We start from the raw sequence: 18,084 nt of genomic DNA, 5'->3' as shown, positions 1-18,084 counted from the left end.
AATGGTTGCATAATTTTGTGAGTATACCAAAACCTACTAAATGTACACTTTAAAAGGGTGAATTTTATAGTAAGTGAATTATATCTCAATAAAAAGTTCAAAAAGACATTTATTGCTAATAAACTGGGAATAGAACAAAAACGTATGAAAAACAGAAGGAAACTGAACACAGTAAAGAATTTTTATCTTGCACAGGTAGCCAGGTAAGACTAGTTGCATTCAAAGTAATTTATGCATTAAAAAATGAATAAAAATAAAATTGTATTATCTCCATTATTTTTTGGCATTGTTTTAGATATTCTATCCAGGACATGTGTTTTAAATATTCTAACATGATATATATCATATTTAAAAACTGGAAAAGAGAAGGCAATGCTATATTCAGTGCAGATGATTTGATTGTCTACAGAGAACACACAAAGGATTTAAAATGAAAACATTAATTTTAATTTTATTTTATTTAAGCACGGTTGACACACAATGTTACATTAGTTTCAGGTGTACAACATAGTGATTTGACAAATCTATACATTATGCTGTGCTCACCACAAGTGTAGCTACCATTTGTCACCATGCAACACCATTACAATACCATTGACTATATCCCGTATGTTGCAGCTTTCATCCCTATGACTTACTCATTCAAAATGAAAACATGTAAATTTGAAATTGAAAGAATTCAAAAAGGTGGATGGATAAAAAAGAATTATTTTTAAAAAAATCAACAGCTTTCCTATATGATATAAACAAACCAACATAATAGGATATTAAATGGAAAAGAGAGCTCATTCACAATAATGGTCTAAACAATAAAATACTCAGGAGTTAAATTCTTAAGATATGTGCAAAAATGAAACCCTTATATGGGTCTCAGAGACGGATAGTTGTAGGAAATTGATTGAAAACAATTTTATGGTACAGAATTTTTCTAGGTAGAGAAAATATTTTTTAGGTAGAGAATCCAAAACTTCTATCAGATTTACAAATGGCTTTAAGAAACAAGAAAGTTTACATATCACTGTCCATTAAGCAGCAGTGTCTATAATAGTGTAATAAGAATACATTGAGAAAGAGGTAGAAAAATACATTGATAGACAAACAAGTTGCAATAGACAGATAAATGGAGGCATATACACAATCTAAAAGATCAGGCACTAGTCTATTTAAGTATTTGGTTTGTGATAAAGGTGACATCTCAAATAATAGAAAAAATGAATTATTAAACAAATGATTTTCAAGAAAATTATTTAGAAGAAGATGTATTTTCTATTTCTTCCCATACACCAAATTTCAGATTTATTGAAGAGTTTCTATAAAAATTAAATCTTAAAAATAGTACTGGAAGAAAATATAGGTTAATTTTTATGTAACGTATGTCTTGAAGAAGGCCTCAAACCGTTATTAAGAAATGAATATTCTTATACAGGAAAAAACAGGAACTTTACATAGGGTACAAAAGGCAAATAACAAATTGGGAAAAGCACTGCAATATATAAGACAAGGTTTAATGTCCTCGTTACAGAAAACTCTAAAACACTTCAAAGAGAGAGATCAAAAGAAAAGTGATTGAAGGCCAAGAAAAAGCAATTTCTAAAAAGAAATACAAATTACCAGTAGACATATAAAATGTTCAAATGTACTAATAATTGAAGAAATTCAAATAATAATAATATAGCACTGGCTAATATTAGGAAGTCTGATAATACCCAGTCTTATAAGCTGGAGTTAGGAAATAGACTTTTCCATTCATAGACTGGTGATCAAGGTCTAGATTGCCATCACGTTTCTGAACGGCAATTTGCTAGTATCTATCAAAAGTCTTAGAAATGTGGGTACACTTTGACCCAGTAATCACTGTTCTCAGAATATATCCTAGGGAAATCATTATGTAAATGCCCACAAATGTATATTTGAGAACTATTTCTGCAGCATTTTTTTATAATGGTAGAAATTTTAAACAGTATCAAGTAGGTTAAATGAATTATGGCTGTGGACATAGTAATTTCCCAAAATCATCATAAAAATATTTCCAGTCCCACATGCTCTTCCTTAACCTTGTTCCTTCCCCGTTTTCAGTTGGAGTCTATTTTGCCTCCCCCTGAACCTGGGTAGGACTGTGGCTCTCTCATTGAATAGAATATGATGAAAGTGATGTTTAAAGGCAATATGACTTTTCATCTGGTTCTGTCTCTTTTGGAATTTTTCTTCCTCGAAACCCTGTTTGTCGTGTTTCCATGTTGTGAGGAAGCCCAGACTACATGGCAAGGTCACCTGTAGGTGTTCTAGTAGAAAGCCAGCATCTAGTATTCATGTAAGTGAATGAGATTTCAGATAAAACCAGCCTCCAGCCTTTAGGCACTAAAGCTGATTCCAGGTAGTGCAGAGACAAGTCTGTTGAGCTCTTCCAAACCATAGATTTGAGAGCAAAAGGAAGACTTGTTTTAAGTCACTACATTTTGAAGTGGTTTCTTACATGGCCATAGGACCTTGAACAGTGTTGTTACATCTAAAACTGGAATATTGTGAAGCCATTTCACATGAAAATATAGATGAATAAATATGTATCTTAAAAATTTAAAGACATTTACAAAGTTACAACTTGGAAAAAGTTCGTGAGATCAAGATCATAGAATATATATAATTACATATTGTATGTGTACACAGTAAATGCACATAAATATCCAACAGCCAGTGTATGTATGCATAGAAAAAGAAGTTGATAAAATATTTACAAAATGGAAATGCTGTTTGTCTTCAAATGTTTGGAATAAAGGGATGCTTTATACTTAATTTTTATTCTTGCTCATCTTGCTTACTCGTTGTATTTTCTAATTTTTCTTAAAGTGGACATTCGTCATTTGTTCAATAAGGATGAAACAAATTAATCAAGTGATGAAGTACAAAATATAGATGAACCTGGCTCAATAGCTGTTCATAAGAAAGACAAGAGTTTCAGTTGATTACAAGTTCAAAATCAGCCAACAGTGTGCTGTAACTGCCACAGTGTTAATGCAAAATTAGGTAGCAATTACAAAATTTGAGAGTCCAAAGCACTGGAAGCAATAGTCCTATTATATGACACACTGAATAGATTAGACTTTGAGGTATCACAGATTAAGAAGGACCACAACTGCATTTCTTCCAGAAGGGACTGACCCTGATGGTGGTAAGGTCTGAAAAGTGTTATGAGGCTCAGTAGAAACATCAGGAAATCCTGTTGTGTTAGAAAAGAAAAAAAAAGACGTTAACAGATACAGGTATGGAGAAGTGGGGTTAGACTTCATCTGTATAACTTTAGAGAGCAAGAATTAAACAATAAGTGAAAATAAACCTCAAAGAGATTCAGCTCAATTGAAGACAATACTCCCAGTTAAATTGAAATATTTAAAAATTGACCAAAGAATGTAGTGAATCCTTGTCTCTGGCGTTGAGGTTCCTGGATATCAGGATGTTTAGATGAGAACTCTGTACTTCATAAGGGGATCTGCCGGGGTATCATTTAAAGTCCTGTTTCTGCCCAAATCTACACGAGTATCGGTCATAGGATCAGAGCCCCAACAATAGATTCTATGGGCAGGAGTCTGTGGAGTCACTCCTTAGCATATCTTTTTCTAACAGGATAGCTTTCTGAATTCCCAGCCTCTGCTAATTAGTACAGCTGAGCTAAGTTTGGCAGTGATTTTTCTCAAATTAAGGACTCCTATTTCTGAAGATGATGTGTTTTAATTAAGTTTCCTCATTAAAACTTTCTAGCTTTGATTGTCAGTGTCTGTCTCCATGCAGCACATAATAGATATTTGGCCATTTCTTATTTAATCTGATTAACATAGACAGCTCATCTTAGTCATTCAGCCCTACAAAGGGAATTTTAAGGCTTTTTTTTTTTTCCAGATAGGCTGAGTGTAGATCTGTTTCTTATGTACTTCTTTTAAGTGGGGTTCGTGACACACCTTAAAATTCTGGCGAGCTACAGATACAAGATTTTAACAAATTGTTTAAAGAATAAAGATATGCTTTTTTCTTTATCAACAATTACGAGAAATCAATTTAAATGAAGCACTTGAAAGAAAAATAATTTTTTATTAAGAAAGGAAGAAGAAAATAAACAAACTCTATGAGTTTTGTTAAGACCCATGCAATTTTCCTATCATGAGAATCCTTGCCCCTGGCCCTGCCCTCTCACTCGTGTTTATCTAGCACTGATGGATTTTAGGAGGTCTGTATTTATAATAAAATGTCACCCTACCTTACTTTGCTAAAGCATATGCACAGGTCTCTAAACATTTGATATTTGGACCAAATGGTCTACCTCCATTACCTCCTTCTATAGCTCTCCTTTGGTTTTGAAAACAGGAGGTGATGGGTGGGTAATGAAATAAGAGCATATTCGCAGAAAATACATGGTCCCCATCTCTTGGTTTTCATCTAGATACACTCAAATAACTGGATCCAGCATGTGGCACTAAAAAGGGGGATTTTATGGTACTTACAAAATAATCAAATTTGGTTTGTAAACTGTACCTAAAATGAACTTAGGCAGTTCCTAATAATTTAATTCACACAAAATCTTACATAATAATAATAAAAGCAGAGAAACTCTGTGTATGAAATTCAGGAGGATATAAAGATATAGATACTTAAAATATTCCATTTACTAGAAATGATGTCTCTTTGGAATATATCTAATAAAACAACTTAAAGCATTTTCTGTGGAAATTTAAAGACAAATCCCCATTTAGAAGATAAATAATAAACAAAAAGAAGAGATACGTAAATGTCTATCTGTCTTTACTAATCATTTGGAAAGCCTTTTTAGCAAAAAGTCCCAGTGTAGACTATATGCAGATGATCTGTACTATTTACTATCAGTCAAGATATAGATCACTTTCAAATAAAATTATTCCTAGGAATTATCCGTATTTGGCTAACTTTTGCTTTACAGTTTTTAGTTGTAAAAATTCCTGAACTACTTGCCAAATTGGTGAAATGTCCTTTTCCTTGTGGGAAGATCCATATAACGGTATGTGGAAGAGGAGGACTTAACACTGATTCTTCTCTGCCCTTTGGAAAGGAACCCACTCAATTGGACTTATCACTCAATTCCCGCCAGTGAACTCTGTCCATTTGATAGGCAGTCCTTGAATACTATTACTTTTCATTGATCAAGCACCAGAGAAATTTTCATCTCATTGACAGATATGATTATATAGAAATAAAAACAAACAATTCTCCCCCTAAACAAAGGGAATAAAACACCTACATTTTAGCTTAATAATATTCTCTACGTGTAAAGTATTAGAAGATGAAGAGAGTAATAGAACATGAGGTTCCCTTCATTTCCCTCTGAGAGTAGTTGCATATTTACCTGAATTATGCATTGATTGCCGGGTTTGGGAGAATATCAAGTTTGGAAGTCAAATTTGTAGTCATTACTAAGCATATGTTGAGAAATCATGACCATGTTTTCAGATCTTGTCACCTTCTCTGCCTTTTCTCTGCCCCTACTCTTCTCCTTCTAGCTCAGGTTCTAAGAATGGTTGAATATATGGGTTTTGGGTTATAGTGACCTGGTCCTATCCCAGCTCCATCACTTACCAGTGTGCAAGTTGGACAAGTTACTTAACATTCTTATGTTCTGGATTCCTTATCTTTAAAGTAGGGATAGTATTCCTGCCTCATGATTTTGTGTAGATTAATAGACTAATGCTAGTAACAAGCTTAGTGAAAAGTCTTGTGAAGGCTGTGGTATAGGACTCAATGATTATAGCCATTATTGCTATTATCTTAACAGTGTTTGGTGTACACAAAAGAAAGAAATAGCAAACCTTGCTTTTTGCACTGATTCTACTTTTCACTAGTTTATGTGTTATTGAGCAGGAATTTTCTTTGTGCTCTGTCGTTGCTATTGTTCATTTTTATACATTTCAGCATTCTTTTCAGGAGAATAATGTACCCATCTTGAAGATTCAATACATAGAAGTGACATCTGCCAGCCATATCCCAAAGAAACTAAATCTAATTTACAGGAGTCAGGTGTCTGAAATCTGAGAAGTATACCACTACTGTAAGAATTTCTTTACAGACATACCTCAGAGATGTTGCAGGTTTGGTTCCAGACCACCACAATAAAGTGAATATTGCAATAAAGTAAGTCAAATGAATTTTTTGGTTTCTCAGTGCATATAAAAGTTATGTGTACACTGTACTGTAGTCTGTTAAGTGTGCAATAGCACTATGTTAAAAAAACAATGTACATACCTTAATTAAAACTACTTTATTGCTGAAAGTTGCTAACCATCATCTGAGCTTTCAATGAGTCATAATCACTGATCACAAGTCATCATAGAAATATCGTAATCATGAAAATTTTGAAATGTTGTGAGAATTATTAAAATGTATTACAGAGACACGAAGTGAGCAAATACTTGGAAAAATGGTTCCGGTAGTCTTGCTCAACATAGGGTCATCACAAACCTTCCATTTGTGAAAAATGGAACATCTGCCAAACACAGTAAGGAGAAACACAAGAAAATGATGTATGCTTGTATTTAGTGACACAAAATTCTCTTTCTCTAGTAAAAGTAATTCAAAGAAAACAAAAGAATAATTTGTCTCTTCTTAGGAAATTATTTATACATTATGATTTCTTTAGGTTCCAAGAAAACACAAATGCCACTTGCATCAAGATTAAGTGAAGAATCTAGGTTCATCTATAAACTTGATAATATCAGTGATTCCTAAACACGGTAGTTCTTCAAAACACTCTGGGAAGTTTTTTGTTTGTTTGTTTAAAGACTTCTGTAAAATATGGATCCATTGGTTGTTGCTCAGGTGCAGGAGGAGATGGGGATGTGGTGACAGTGTGGACTAGTGGAGATCTTGCACTCTAGGCAAGAAGGCATGAGAGTACCAGACAAGGACTAAAGCTAAGAACATTTCAGATTTTGAGACCCATGGCACATCCTTCCTATTGCTCTGACACTCTTGAGTTTCATCCTGACTTCTTTGAATTTCCTTAGAAAGAAAATTTGGGCAAATAAATAAATAAGAAAAAGCCATAGACAGTTAGTGGCCCGGGTGTGGTCATTAATTTTGCAACTGTCATCACCATGTCTTTCAAAGCATAAGAATCCTTGGGCTGTGAAAGTATTTTGCCCCAGAGGCAGCATGAGATACCAGGAGGCATAGGACCAGAAATAGGTAGATATCATCTATGTTTGACCACTGTACTCAATGAATATACCTGATGTAATCATCTACTTTAAAGATCCCTACTTCATTCTGAGAATACGGATGTATTAAAGGATTTATTCTAACACAGAGGGCCCATCTATACAACCTCCCAGACTGTTAATTCTCTTTGTGTTTCAAAGTCCTGATATGGCTTCCAAAGGAGAAATCTGTGTTCATAATTCTAAGACTGTTTGAAGTACCGGGGTGGTAGAATAGCCTTTTTTTGTGGTACTTGGAAATAAGCTGTACTTCCTCTAGTTTTCCTCATTTCAGTAAATGCGGTGAGAGCATACATTCCACTGTGCCTGGTGTTAGAGTGTATAAAACGGCCACAATAATTTGCAGTACCTCTCACCGAAAGGTGGAGTTTGGCTTCTCACTCTTTAAATCTGGGATTGACGCTTGACCTTCTTTGACATTGAATGTAGGAGAAATGATGAGTTATAAATCACATAATTTATGAGCCTAGACCTCAAGAGGTCTTATGGCTTTAACTTTTGTTGCTTGTAGAACTCCCTCACCACCCTGTGAGTGAGCCAGCCTGAAGGATAATGAGACACCAGTGGCATATTTGCTTCAATATCCCTGGCTGACAACAAGCAGACATGTGAGTCTATTGCAATTCAAAGACCATCTTAGATTATTTAGCCACCTTCAGATTGGCCTTCTCTAGTCTGCCTGTGAGCCCAGAGGCAATCCTCCATGCAGACTCAGACCACAAAATGCTTCTCAGTTACTCTTAGAATTGTGAGTTGAATAAATGTTATTTAAATCCAATGAGTAGTGTGTTATGTAGCAAAAGCCGACTAATACACCTGGGACATCCAGGTGTAGACCCGTTGTCATAGAGTAACTATCAGTGATGCCTCCTTTTATTCTCAAAACTATCTTTGAGTAAAAGTTATAAAGCCTGTTTAAGCAAGTAGTACCATCATCTACTTACTTGCCCAGCAAATTTTACACTGAAAAATGTAAATTAGAGTTTCCTTCTGATTTAAATTCCTTAAGTGAATTCCTATGTTATTTAGAATAAAATTCAAACTCTTTCATCATCTATAAAGTCTTATATAATCCATCCCCATTCCTACCTCTATAGATTTTGCTCATGCCATTCTCCCTCTGCTTCTGCTGTCCAGTGCACAGACCTCCTTTTTGCTTCACAAACAGCTGCAGTTCTTTCTTAAAACCTCAGGGCCTATGTTTTTTCTTTCTGCTTGTAAGTTCTTCCTTCTGCTCTACACAAGCTGCTGCTTCTGCTCCTTTAGTGCTGGGCTCATCCCTCTACTCAAAAAGGCCCAACCTTAGTCTTAATTGTAGCATACTCTTCATTTCTATAATATAATTTATCACAAAATGTTGTTTTAAAAAAATTAGTCTTCTTGACACCATCAGTTTCTCCCAGTAACAAGTAAGTTCCTCAAGAGGATTGCATTCCAAGGTCTTTGAGGAGCACCTGGCAGAGAGGAGCTAAATAAATATTTGGTGAATAAATGCTGTATGCTCAACTCTGGACTCAGAATGAAGAATCCTGGATTTGAGGATCTCCTCTTCTGTTTCTAGAGTGTTTTGTTTTGACTAAGTCACTTATCCTGGTGGCACCTGTTTCACCATTCTTGAACATTAAAAAAACAGGATATTAAATGTGATAACAGAAGAGTGCAAGGTCAGCTGGAATGTGTTGGTAAATGTCAGCTATTATTGTTAGGCTTTATCTCTCCACATGAGGGGATGCTTTTTACATCAGATATATACTTATTTAAAATGTGTTTTTGATAGGGATTAAGTGCTTTCCTTGCAGTTCAGCGTTGCCTGTACTTATCTCAAAAGGGAAAAAAGCACTGCCAATCCCATCCCATCTCCTTCTGCGTCCTGTGAATTATTATTTCTTTTCTGAGTCTGATTGAACTAAAGGCAAAATGAACAGTTGTGGCTCATCTTATTGTAAGTCTACTATCATGTATTTCTTGTCCATCAGATTACAGCTTAAAAAAAAAATTTTTGAAACAGACAAGTAGATTTGTTTTTTTTGCGTTTTGTTGTTGTTGTTGTTGTTGTTAACAGGTGTTTTTCCCTTTCAACTGAAACAATATCTTGAACTGATATCTCATCATCCCACATCAGTATGGTTTGAAAATGATGAGACTTGCTCCTGATTTGATGTTGAATGATTATAAAACTGGAATGATGAGGATCAAAAAGCTGGTGCTGTTTTCAAAGAAATACTGAGTATCAGTACTTGTAGATAAAGCACAATGCACCTTCCTATTACTAAAGTGACTCGTGAGCAGTTATGTATTACAGTGAGAATACATTTCCCAAGGACCTTTTAAAATGAATATATAAAATAATTCAAAGAAAAGGAAACAAACTATATTTTTGTAATATATTTTCCCCAAAGCATATTCATAACATTTATAAAATAAATATTTTTTGTGTTTATACATTACCCTAAATACTCTCTGTTCAAACAGGACTGACCATGGGCAAGGCTGTGATATTGAAGGTTTGGGCCTTGGCTTCTCTCCCTTCAGTTGGTATCCCTGGCCAAGTGGAGCATAAATAACACACATTCAGGATAGGTGATATTTTTTTTAACAGGAACTGTAACATATGTACGTAGCAAACCTTTCAGAAAATACAAATGTGTTTATAGTGAAATATCAATCCTCCTCTCACTGTAGATTCTTCATTCCTCCTGGAAGTAACCTCTGCTGAGTTTCTTTTATATATCTGTTCCATGCATATGCATACATATTTTATATACGTATAAATGATATTTATTTAAGCATTACGAAGAATCTCTTGTCCCCCAAGTGGTTCTCTCCTTTGGAAACTGTCTTAACCTTTGCTTATCTCAGGTGCCTCATCTATATAATTAACCCAACTTCAGAGAGTTAATTTGGGATTAACTAGTTATTATTCATAAAGCCCCTGGAAGAGTATCTGGCACAAGGGAGCCATTCTGTATTGCTGTTACTGTATTCACATTTTTGCCCAAGATCTTACATCACTGATTGACATAATTACATCTTAATAAGGGTATTTAAATTTTGAATCCAAATGATTTCATATCAAAAAAAAAGTTCTATGGTACAGACTATAAGAAGCTTCACACATAGACAAATTTCTTACCAAATTCAAAAAAAAGGATTCAAAATCCTTCAAGCATGAACTTAGAATTGCAATTTATTTACTACAGAGCAAAATTTACCTTTGTTTAGATGCCTTTGTTCTAATGCTAAATGTTAGAGGAAGATGAAGTAATATATATAGGTACTTTCTTTACTCATTTGTTCATTTATTCATTTAAAAATATATGTGCTGTATACTTACTCTGTGTCTACACAAACCTAGGTGAATCAGAGGCAAATAAAATAATCACAGTCCCTATTACTGTGGGGTTTCCAGGATGGTGGGGACAAAGTTTATCAGTGAAATAATTATGTATGTAATATTATAACATAAGGTGAAATGCAAGATGTATTTGCGTGTGTGTGTTTAACCTAGTCTAGTATAGGGTGTGAAGGAGGCCCTCTCAGTGGAATTTTGAAGGAAAAAGGTTTTGATCTAAGAATTTTATTTCAGGGGCGCCTCGGTGGCGCAGTCGTTAAGCGTCTGCCTTCGGCTCAGGGTGTGATCCCGGCGTTCTGGGATGGAGCCCCACATCAGGCTCCTCCGCTAGGAACCTGCTTCTTCCTCTCCCACTCCCCCTGCCTGTGTTCCCTCTCTTGCTGGCTGTCTCTCTCTCTCTGTCAAATAAATAAATAAAATCTTAAAAAAACATTTTACTTCAAGATAATTTGTCATTCAATTCTGAAGGCAACTGAGAGTTATTTTCTGTTATTGAAAGGATTATAAAATATGCCTCTCACACACTTCCCTAAAACGTACTGTTGGATGATATATTCCAACAGGATCTCTTTTTCATTCTCTCTTTTTCTTGACAAAGCCCTTCTTCTTCTTGTCCATACAGAATTCTGCAAAATCAACGTGGAATACTTACACAAATTTCTATTTACTTTAGCTGATTTCTAATGAACCAGAGTTTGTGTTATTTGGTGCTTCTGGTTTTAGTATGTATTATTAATAATTTTAATTTTGTTGGGCTTGTGGTATTTCAATGAAAGTAAAAACAATGATTATAGTCCTCATACCATAATTTATTTGCTCTTTCCCATATTGTTACATATTTTGATATTATAAATGTAAATTCTTTCTGTTAGATAATATGCTGCAATGAATAAGTGTGTGCATCTATATAATTTTTCACCTGTGCAAGTATATCTGAAAAATGTCATATGTTGGATTATTGTATCAGAGATTTCTGTAATTTTGATAGTTATTGCCAAATTTTTGTTCATAGTAATTGCACTAATATATATTCCAATCGGCAATGTGTGAAGTTGCCTGTTTCCCCATCATCTTACTAATGGAGTGCTTTCTCAAACTTTCCATTTTTGTAAATATGATAAGTTAAAGTGGCATCTCAAAGTAGTTTAATTTTATTTTTCATTGTAGATGATTTGGAACATCTGCTTATGTGTTTAAAAGTTACTTGCATTTCCTGTTCATGATCTTTGCCTATTTTTCATTTTTTAAATTTATTTTTAGCCACTAATATATTCTAGTAAGAGTAGCCCTTTGTCTGTGATAGAATTACAAATATTTTTCCCGATTGCCTTTTGGGTTTATTTATGGTTTTTCCTGACATGTAGAATTTTTTTTTTTTTTTAAGGTAGGGAAAGTTATCAATCTTTTCTTTGAGGACTCTGGATTCTGAGTGCTGATTAGACCATCCTTTCCGTTTCCGGGTTTATATGTGAAGTTTATATATGAAACTCCATAGCTTGCTCCACTACTTCTATAGTTTCTTCTTCTTTTTTTACAATTAAATTTTTGCTTATAATTATTACTTGTGAAATATGTCAGAAAGGAATCCACCCTAATTTACTCCAGACTTCCGGGGAAGCAGAAATTGGAGTCCAAAGCCTATGAAATAAATTGGGCTCTGGTAGATGCCTGTAGCTTTGAAGAAAGGTCCCAGAGGATACAACCCCAGAGCGAGGGTAAATGTATATAAAGTGGCCTTCATAGAGCCTGAAGTTAGTTCTGAAACATTTCTATTTCTGGGATTGGATGAGGATAATCCCATGTTTATAGTGCCCCCTGCAGAAACAAAAGATAAATCACTTCTGGCAGAAGCTGAAGTTATCTTAGGCTCTAACTGAAATTATTTATACAATCAGTTTTGCAAATACAATGTCTGGAACAACAACAACAACAAAAATCCAAGATATCAAGGCACGTGAGGAGAAAAGACTGATTAAAAGAAACCCGAAGAAAGAGGCAACAGAAAAGACTCATCAAAGACCCTGAAATAACAAGTGTATTGGGCTAAAGGAGATGAAATATGAGCTTAAACATTTGCCAGAGAATTGGGGCACCATTTTTATTTTAGCCAAAGTTCTATAACAGATAATTTCAGTCTGACTGACATTTTTTTTTTTTCATGATTTCTCCAGCAATTTCCTAAGTAGATCCTCAAGGAAGTTCTTGGAAACAGTAACCTGACCAGGATATTGCTCAGTGTTGATCATTCTGGGTCACTTTGATCTAGGTGACCATGTGCTTTTCTAGTATGTGTATTCAGCAGACATTTTTTTGGAACTGAATATTTAAATATTATAGATTTTTTCTTTCTATGTTTTGCTTTGGAGTCTCCAGTTATGCACATATCGGCTCATTTTGCTTATCTTCTGTACTTATCACATCTAATTCTCCTCCACTTTCTTTAACTCCATTTCTTTATGTTGGATTCTTACATTTGTATTCTTTTTTTTTTTTTTTTAAGATTTTATTTATTTGTTTGACAGAGAGATAGACAGCCAGCGAGAGAGGGAACGCAAGCAGGGGGAGTGGGAGAGGAAGAAGCAGGCTCCCAGTGGAGGAGCCTGATGCGGGGCTCGATCCTAGAATGCCAGGATCACGCCCTGAGCCAAAGGCAGACGCTTAATGACTGAGCCACCCAGGCGCCCCTATGTTTGTATTCTTTATGTCACTTACTATATGTTCACCAATTTCTCTTCTCCTTTGTGTTTCTTCAAAATTTGTCATTTCTGATTTTTTTATTCCTTCTACTTCTTTCCTGAGTTCTAACAACTTCCACATTATTTTCTCCTTGGTGACTTCCTTCACAAAAGAGATAGCTTCATTAAGTTTTTTTTAAAATTGTGACAAAATAACTGGTACAATTTTCATCTTGTTTATGGTGAATGTTCTTTGTCTATTGGTAGGTTTTGCTGCTATGTCTCAAATTTTTTTGTAGTATCTTCTAAATACTTGATTTAAATGTATCTACCATCCCTCCCTGATTTTTGGTGGTTTTGTTGGCTTATTCTTATTTTTTCATGCTGTCCAAAATTCAAATATTTGTCCTGAGTCAGAACTTCAGTATGTGAAATTTCGTGTAGCTTTTATTTGAATTTATCATTTCCTCTCCTGTATTTACGGGGTTCACACTGAGTGTCAGGCTTTCCACTAAGCTCTGGGGACATAATAAACAGTAAAGGCAGGTTTTCTGTTTTCATAGGCTTATAAGATTAGTGGAGGAAAAAAATTAAATAGCGGATTCAATACGGTGCATGCTAAGTACTGTAAGAGAAGAAATATAGGATACTTTGGAAACACATTTGGGTATCATTAAACGTTTATATTCTTCTAATGTGTCTTGCATAAGTCCTGTATTTTGGGGAGAGTAAAGGATTCTCCAGTAAGTGTTTAACATTTGAAAGAGTCATGAAACGATTCCTAGAGGAAGGAAAGTCTAAACTGAGATTCATAACTAAGAGTGGTCTAAGTTGGTCTAACTGTTCATAACAATATATAGAGATCAGACAAAGAGCAAAAGAATATAACATGGCAGATGAAGGAATTTCATTACTTTGTTTCTATTTTATGAACCTATCAACAGAGGAAATCTCTGAAACTCCTCATTTTTAGAAACACAATTTGGATTTTATTTATTTTTAACGATTACTTATTTATTTGAGAGAGAGAGAGAGAGCAGGGGGAGGGGCAGATAGAGAGGGAGAGGCAGAGAATCTCAAGCAGACTCTGCGCTGAGCTAGGAGCCTCATGTGGGGTTGATCCCATGACTCTGAGACCACGACCTGAGCAGAAATCCAGAGTCCGTCGCTTAACCCACTGAACCACCCAGGTGCCCCAACAATTTGGATTTTAAATACGATTTATCAGCCCCCTTTCGGACTATCTTCAGAAATAGGAAAAACCGAGAGGGCATTAAAAGAAATTATTCTCTCTCTGTGAGAAACCTTAGATTAAAAAGTTAATACTCAGTGTTAGCAGATTTCAGGTAAAATATAATCCTTTGGCTGATGTTCCAATGAGGATTTGGAATATTCTTACTTTGGAAAACCCTTATTGGTTAATGTCCCTGATGTTATTCTTAATAACTATCTCGTGAATCATTTCCCAAGATCTTTCCAGTCTTAGTCTTCCTAGCACCTTCCCCAGCTGAACTTTGAAGTTTAAAATACAGGTATTCCCTGTGTTTCCACTTTGTATTACACCACTTTGCTCTTATGAAAGACCTACATTAGTACCTGTTTTTGCTAACCAGTGGAAACCCGAAGAGGATTTTTGCTTTTGGCATTTAGCATCTGTTTTGCTGTGAGCAGTTACAGAGGCAGCCTGCACCCCAGCAGCAAGAGTGGCGCCACCCAGCTCCTTCCCCAGGAACTACACTCAGCATCTCAGCATCAAGCTGCTATTGCTTTTTTTTTTTTTAAGATTTTTTTTTTTAAATTTATTTATGTGACAGAGAGACAGCCAGCGAGAGAGGGAACACAGCAGGGGAGTGGGAGAGGAAGAAGCAGTCTCCCAGTGGAGGAGCCCGATGTGGGACTTGATCCTCGAACGCTGGGATCACTCCCTGAGCTGAAGGCATAAGCTTAAGGACTGCGCTACCCAGGCGCCCCAAGCTGCTATTGCTTTGAACCGAGTCTGTGAACCTCTGGGTTTATCTCAGTGTATTTTCTGCATCTGTTAGCAAGATGTATCCAAGGTATCAGCAAAATCTACAAGAAGTTATTTTGTGGGCCTGGGGATGCTTAAAATTTTTTCCATATACAGTTGATCCTTGAACAACATAGGGGTTAGGGGTACTGAGCCCCATGCAGTCAAAAATCTGCACGTAATGTTTGACTTCCCCAAAACTTAAATAATAGGCTGCTATTGACTGATAGCCTTGCTGATAATGTACAGCTGATTGACACATATTTTGTATGTTGTATGTATTATATCCTGTCTTCTCACAATAAAGTGAGCTAGAAAAAAATGTTAAGAAAATAAAATAGAAAATACATTTACAGTACTGTACTATATTTATTGAAAAGCAAAACCTTCCTATTGGTTGCCCTGCACAGTTCAAACCCTTATTGTTCAAGGGTCAACTGTAAATTAATGATAGTTGCTTCCTCACAGTAGGGCCACTTCAGTTTACAAAAGGTTTCATAGGAACCTACCCTCAGATAGCAGGGGGGCCCCTGTATCTACTGTGATCTAGATTACTGAGAAGCAGCTTTGGGGGGTCTTCAGGATTCTCCCTTTGAAAGTGATATTTTAGGCCCTTATTCATGGATTCCTGTAGCTTCATGACAAAGGCTGCTCTTGACCTCTTTTTTTTCTTTAACAGTTATCACCTCCATAAAACTGTATTAATTTTTCCAATATTTCTGCTCTGCACTGCAAAATTCTACAAGGAATAACAGCATTTTTTGTCCAAGAGCTGTCAGCTAATTGTAACTCTAATAGTATCCATATGGCAAATTTCCAGCCTGTCAGCTGTAGTACAGCATTCAGGCTGGCTTGCCGGATCCTTCCGTTTGTTTCTGTGTTTAGAGAAGGCACACAAACATAAACTAGCCTATCACACTGATGTCACAAATGTCAAAGTCTTGTTATAATTAAATCTTCTGAGTATTTCCTTTTATGTACAAAAAGGAGAACATATTTGAGCAACTGTAAATGCATGTTTTCTATTTTTAGAATGGAAACTACAGCTTGTTTACTTAATTGATTTGGCAAGGAAAAAACTGTTAGGAGAAAAACAGAACAACTAATCTGTGGTCTTTTCTCATTTATCCTGTGTTTCCAAATAGAAGCATTTGATCTTTTTGTAAGTGAGGACACACACCCAGCAAGACTAGAAATTCACAAATTATAATGAACTGCACGTAATAGTGTGAATCCTTCTTAGAATGAAGTCAGAATAAGAATAATCTGACAAACACAAGTTAAGCTATTTTTTTAAAACTGTGGTTCTGTTAAAAAAAAAAAGTGTTGTTGGTGAACAATGGAAACCTAAAGAAGGTAAAATTTTACCAGAAATATAAGTTCCAAATTTCTCTGGGGTCAAACTAGGGAAATGCAGAAGAGATACAAGGGGGGACCAATTAAGTTTACTCTTTTGATACTGCCAAGTTAGCTTTCTGGTTTTGAGCCTGGTAGGTGTTAAAGTTATTTCTCTCTTAGGTTCCTGTGATATAGGGACATAATGTTCTTTGACTGACTCCTACCCTTCCTCCTACATAGCCCCAGTTTTCTGGAGGTCTACTTTACCTAGGCTTTTCTGTTTATGTTACACAGCGTGGTGCTAAAGGAACTCTGGAACTGGACTACCTGAGTTCAAATCCTGATTCTACCACTTACTGGTTGTGTAACTTTAGGCAGGTTACTTAATATCTTTTGCTTCAGTATCCTCATCTGAACATGGGAGGATAATAAATAGAACTAACTTCATAGAGCTACTGAGAGGAAATTGTATCCATCCATCCATCCATCCATCCATACCACAAATGGATGTAATATTCATTATCATTATCATCATTTTCCTTGTGGGAGAATGTTCGTCTCCTGACCCACCGGGAGGGTTCATGCCTTCTTTACGACGAACGGTCTCTGGAGACTTAAGTGATGCCCTCCCTACATTCAGCAACCTCTCCATTGCTAATTTTGCACTTTTGACACAATTATCTGGTGTCTCTGCCTTTTAGACTTTCTAGTCAACTGTGTCCCCATCCAACCTCAGGAGACACATGTTGTTAGGATTGTTATATTTGTCAGGTGAATTAATCTTTTCATTATTGTGGTGATGGATTTTACCTGTCAACTGGACTGGGGCATACGTGCCTAGTTATTTGGTTAAACATTATTCTAAGTGTGTCTGTGAGGGTGTTTTGGGTGAGACTAACATTTGAGTTGACAGACTGAGTAAAGCACATTGCTTTTCCTCAGTGTGATGGCTCTCATCCAGTCAGCTGAAGGTCTGAGTAGACCTGAAAGCTGACCACCCTGGAAGCAATAGGGAACTGCTTCTGCCTAATAGCCTTGGATCTGGAAGATGAGGGTTTTGTTTTGTTTTGTTTTGTTTTCCTGCTGTTGGCTTTCAGAACGGAACTATACCACTGTCAACTGTAGAGCTGGAGACGTGTTATCCTTCATAATTAAATGAGCTAATTCCTTATAATAAGTCTCTTGATAGATAGATAGATAGATAGATCGATAGATCGATCTTATTGGTTCTGTTTCCCTGGAGATACCTGTTTCTTTGGCGAACTTCCAATCATTATGAGATATGTCTCGTTTTCCTCCTTGCCTTGATGTGTATCTTGTCTGATATTAGTATTAGCAGTTTTTTTTTTTGTTTTTTTGGTAGTTGTGTGGCATATATTTTCATCCTTTTTTTCAAACTTCCTGTGTCTTTTCATATGTAATGTGTATCCATTTTAAGCAGTATTCAGTTTGGTTTTGTTTTTCTATCCAGCTTGACAA

General features: G+C 35.6%; 1 long non-coding RNA gene across 1 annotated transcript in view; it reads left to right on the top strand.

Moving 5' to 3' along the window:
* Positions 1 to 6,160: 6,160 nt before the first annotated feature.
* The window catches only part of LOC123788998 (uncharacterized), a 286,821-nt gene continuing 274,897 nt past the window's right edge, over positions 6,161 to 18,084 (top strand). The window contains exon 1 of the long non-coding RNA XR_015723874.1: positions 6,161 to 7,840. This is a non-coding gene — a long non-coding RNA (uncharacterized LOC123788998). The remainder of the gene's footprint in view (positions 7,841 to 18,084) is intronic.

This window comes from Ursus americanus, chromosome 3 (assembly GCF_024610735.1).
Source record: "Ursus americanus isolate L20-20 chromosome 3, mUrsAme1.1.p, whole genome shotgun sequence".
NCBI classification, from domain to species: domain Eukaryota; kingdom Metazoa; phylum Chordata; class Mammalia; order Carnivora; family Ursidae; genus Ursus; species Ursus americanus.
Note: the sequence above shows the minus strand (reverse complement) of the source record. Positions and strands in the feature narration are given on the sequence as shown.